This window comes from Harpegnathos saltator, unplaced genomic scaffold (genome assembly GCF_003227715.2).
Source record: "Harpegnathos saltator strain DR-91 unplaced genomic scaffold, Hsal_v8.6 scaffold361, whole genome shotgun sequence".
Lineage (NCBI taxonomy): Eukaryota > Metazoa > Arthropoda > Insecta > Hymenoptera > Formicidae > Harpegnathos > Harpegnathos saltator.
The window spans coordinates 228,576-234,251 of NW_020230163.1; positions in this window are offsets into that span (position 1 = coordinate 228,576).

Here is a 5,676-nt window from a genome sequence, read left to right on the forward strand (position 1 = left end):
AAATAATATTAATATTTATAAAAATATTGACAATATAAATTGTATAAGTATACAGTATAGTATAAGAGAAAAAGTACCTCTTATACTATACTTTTCTGCATCTCCGCTACTTAATATTATTTTATATTCTTTATTATCTTCCGCATCGATCAGACACACTTCTTCCACAGGTGCCACTATTTTTCTACTGCGAATGCCTCACGCAGGAAGTGATGACAAAATCTATGACGTCATATGAAAACGAAAATGCTTTGAAAGTTTACTGTCGCGAATATCGGAACGGCATTCGCAATGCTCCCAATACTGGCAGTGAATATCGAAACGCAGCCTATGCTACGGGAATGACGAACCGTGGGGTCCCTATTTTTGTTACATAATGGTTCTTACACACAGGACGCGGCAACGCGTCAACGTGTTCACAGTTTTTCTTTTCCAGAGATATGAGTTATATAACTATAAAAGAAAGATTGTGATTGGTCAACGCGTTGCCGCGTTGACGCGCTGCCGCGTCTTGTGTGTAGGAGCCATAACACGCATACGCATCACACAAGCACACGGTAGCGCACGCGCGCACGCACACATACACACACGCACGCACACGCACATGTGCGTACACGCACGCCCATGCATGCACGCATACGCACACACACGCATGTACACGCACGCACGCACACGCATGCACATGCACAGACACGCACGCACACGCACAGACACGCACAGACACGCGCGCATACACATACACACGCGCACACGCACACGCACACGTACAGACACGCACAGAGACGCACGCACACGCACGCACATGCACAGACACGCATGCACGCACGCACGCACACGCACGTACAATGGTGTAATTCCGATCGTGCAACTTCCATGCGATATATTTTGGGTAATGCTAATGGTACTATAACATTGAAGCTTCATAACTCGAAATGTACTTAACAAAAAAATATTTTGTCATAGTGTTTTGGAAAATTCTTAAAATACGTTACAAGAAAATGCAAAAAAAGTAAAACGTTTTATTTGAAAAATTCGAGCTACACTGAGAGAAAAATCTGTGTTTTATCCGATGAAATTAATTAGATGTCCCGATTAAAAATTAACAAACGGATTTTTCCGATCAATTTCTAACCGATAAAAAATATGCGTTGATTATTGATCATTTTATCCGACGCAAGCATTCGGATATACCGATTAGAAAAATCGGAAAATTAACAAACGGATATTTCCGTTGAAGACAGAAGAAAATATCCGATGCATGTTGCTCGGTTTATATCCCACGTAAACATTTGGATATACCGGTCAAAATTAATCAGAAAATTAACAAACGGATATTTCCGATCAAGATATATCCAATAGAATATGATTGGTGTATATCCGTTGAACAACAAAACCAATGAAAAATTTGTGATCGGAAGTTTCCGTTTAAAGTTGATTGGATATCATCCGACGAAATGTAAAGTGGATTTATACACGTGCAAAAAGTTAAAAATTTGGTTTAATATTACATCGTTTTGACTCTATAAATCTGGAAATGCTTTGGCATCATTAAAGTGCACATCGTAAGAAAGTGCGATAGTACTTTGAATATGAAAAGCATATAGAAATGATTTTTGCTTTTTTAACATTCGAAATATCAGCGTATTTCCTTACGATTTATATTTTAATGATGCAAGAGTGTTCGAGATTTGAACAGGAAGATTCCTGAATTTCTAGAGCGTTCTGGCAGAAGAGACGAGACCGGGAGAGACACGTGATCACACCTCGCACCACGCGTCATTATACGCCAGACGAATTGTTTTCATGGATGCGCACGCGTTGAACACGTGCACAAAATAAGGTAATCCTTTCCTAATGGATTCTCGCTGTCGTTCAAGTATTATCAGTGATAATGACAACAAAGAATACTCCCTCCGTTCGACCAGCACTCTGTCTCTTTCGCTCTTTCTCTCTTCTGATAGACCGTTCGATCACTTTCATCAAAATTTCGGCAGTTAAAAAGGAAACGGAGACGCTTCCGTACGTTCTTTTTTGTTTTTTCTTTCTTTTGTTCGCAATCAGTCGCGATCTGGGAGTTTTTCGATCGGACTCTTGTCGGAGTAGCTGAGACAGCCGATACGCATGTCCACTGTCACGCAAATCGCTCATTGCTCGCACCGTCGGTGTTTGCACATCGCCGTCGCGTTCGACCGTTGCTAAGACCTTCGAGGACCTAACAACGAGCGTCTGGAGATTCAAATCCTGTCGAGCGTCTAGGCCATAACGATAAAAGCCTGCAACGGCCTCCTCGATGTTTCAAGGAATATAAAATCCTGTTTCGAACGAAGTCACGTTACGCAACTTATTCTCAAACTTCCTGTCGAAAGAGCCTTAATCCTTGCTCCCGCTTCGATCCACCCTTTGCTGTGTCTCGCGCTCAACTCTGAGCGGATTTCGGTGATAAGACGATCCTGTGATTTTCACACGATCGCGAACATATTTTTGGTCCTTCGAGCCGGATCCGGGTATCGGTGGAGAGAAATTGAGATTCTTGAGAAACGATGTCACTCATGGAGCTACTGACAAGACAGTCGCGTCTGCAACGCACAATCAGTAGAATAGTAAGGCCGGTTCTAACTCAGGAGTGCTGAGGGGGGCGCAGGGAAGCGGGGAACTCAGGGCGCAGGGTATGACGTCGCGCGGGGAAGGGGAACTCATGGTGGGACGTCACGCAAGATGGCGACCGTGACGTCACGCATACGTCACGAGAAAAAAATATACTGGGATGTAGGTAGACTCGAAACCAGGGCCCTCGCGGTTACTATCCAATGCTCCAAAGCTCCTAGACCACCGTCGCCTGTTACTATTAGACGTCTAGTAAAGGTTCTTAGAGTGTGCACGATGATGTCACGAGAGAGAAAACTGTCGGGCTGCTGCTAGACTCGAATCCGGGCCCTCGCGGTTACTATCCAATGCTTCAAAGCTCCTAGACCACCGTCGCTTGTTGCTAGGAGACGTCTAATGAAGGTCCTCACAGTGTGTATGATGACGTCGCGCATAAGTCAAAGAAAAGATTAGTCGAAACTAGGTCAGACTCAAACCTCAGGCCCTTCGTTTACTGCGCCATATCGAACATCTCTCGAACGTCTCGAACGTCTATTGAACGTCTATTGAACGTCTCACGAACGTCTCTCGAACGTCTATCGAACGTCTATCAAACGTCTATCGAACATCCCTCGAACATCTATCGAAAGTCTCTCGAACATCTAAGCATCACGCCGCAAATAAAGAAATGTATTTTTGTATCAAACACAATTATGATATAAAATTCTAAGAGGTGAATGGGGATAGAAGAAACATCTGTACATTTGAAATAATGTTTTTATATAGCGTCGTACAATTTTCTTAGAGACCACCAATTGAAAATTCTTAGTACATTCTGTAAGACACAATTCTTCATATAATTATTGGGTTGGCAATTAAGTGATTGCGGATTTTGTCGACAGATGGATTTTACACTTTCTTTTGTTTCGTTAACGTGTTCAAAGTACCTAACCTATATTTTTTTCTTATTGTTTGGACTTCTACCTTTCATTTAGTACAAAAATTATGTCGATTAGTTCTTTAGTTTTGTTTTTATCCCAATTTACAAATGGAAGAGCAAGACGTGCACTTCAGACATATTTTATTGTATTATTTCCGAAAAGGCAAGAACGCATCGCAAGCACACAAGAAGTTATGTGCCGTATATGGGAATGAAGCCTTGAAAGAAAGGCAGTGTCAAAATTGGTTTGCCAGATTTCGTTCTGGTGATTTTTCATTGAAAAATGCTCAATGATCTGGCCGTCCAGTTGAAGTCGATGAAACCCATATCAAGGCCATTATCGATTCAGATCCTCATAGCACAACACGTGATATTGCAGAGAAGCTCAATGTATCGCATACATGCATTGAAAAAAATTTAAAAAAGTTTAGCTATGTCAAGAAACTCGATCAATGGATCCCTCACCAGCTTAAGGAAATTCATTTGGCGCAACGCATTAGCATCTGCGATTCGCATCTGAAACGCAACGAAATTGATCCATTTCTGAAAAGACTAATTACTGGCGACGAAAAGTGGATAGTTTATAACAACATTAATCGGAAGAAATCCGTGATGCAAGATGAACCAGCCCAGACGACATCAAAAGCAGAGATTCACCAAAAAAAGATTATGCTGTCAGTCTAGTGGGATTATAAAGGAATTCTGCACTTTGAACTTTTACCAAACAACTAAACGATCAATTCAAACGTGTACGTTCAACAATTCGCTAAACTGAGCGATGCAATTCAAGCAAAGCAGCCAGAAGTGGCAAATCGTAAGAATGTTGTTTTTCACCATGATAATGCAAAGCCCCACACATCTTTGGTCACTCGCCAAAAATTATTGGATCTGGGTTGGGATGTGTTGTCACATCCGCCATATAGCCCTGATCTTGCGCCTTCAGACTACCATTTATTTCGTTCCATGCAGAACTCCTTAAATGGTAAAATTTTTAATGACGCTAATGATGTCAAATCACACTTAATTCAGTTTTTTGATAGCAAAGATCAGAAATTTTATGAACATGGAATTATGACACTGCCTGAACGATGGCAAAAGATCATCGACAAAAACGGACAGTACCTAATTGAATAAAGTTATATTTTTAAGCAAAAATTTTGAATTTTCATTCTTATTTAAAATCCGCAATCACTTAGTTGCCAACCCAATATTACATCGAAAAGTATTATTTAACTTTTGCAGAGAAGGCATGTCATCATAATCGGTGTCCATGGTTTTAATGATCACGTTGTTTCTCACATTGTCATCTAGAAGGTGTAACAACCATTCTCGTTTCTCATGCCCCTTCACATACACAAATTGAGATGCATCGTCTTCAAGTTCGTCTTACATATCACCCGCCACAGCTGCAGTAACTAAATGTTTAGCTCTGCAGTATTTGACGGTTCCATCTTCCCATCGTAATCCATGATGATTAGCCGTTAACCAGTAGGCTCGCGATTTGTCTGATCTTGTGAGCAGATGTCATGACATCGGACTCGTGAAGACATAATGCGACAGAATAGTTCCGTTCTTCAGTATTGTTGCTTCTTTTACAATAAATCTTTTTCCAACCATGAATCCTTGCAAGTCCACAAACGTTGGCACAACCATGGTGAAACATTCATCGACACGTCCGGGAGAGAAATGCCGTTTATAACACTTTGTTTCGTGTATTACTTTTTCTCGTATATACGAGGGCGGTCCGATAAGTACTTAGCCTCACCGCCCGATGGCGCCACTATCGCAAGAGAAATTTACTATCGTGTAGTACATTCTCGTAGACGGCTACTGTCGAAATTTCAGCCGAATCGGACTCGTAGTTTTGTTTTGACTGCGTGTGGAAGCGGGCGTGTCCGCGGATTTTAGAAAAATGGAAAAAGAGCAATATCGGTCGGTGATTCGATTCTTGTTTTTGGAAGAGAAATCGCGCAGCGAAATCAAAGAGCGCTTGGATGCTGTGTACGGTGACTCTTCTCCTTCGATGGCGGCCGTCAAAAATTGGTTTAACGAGTTTCAACGTGGTCGCACGTCGGTTTTTGATGAGCCACGCCCAGGTGCCCCGAAAACGGCTACCACGGAGGATAACATGACAAAAATCCACGATCTCGTAT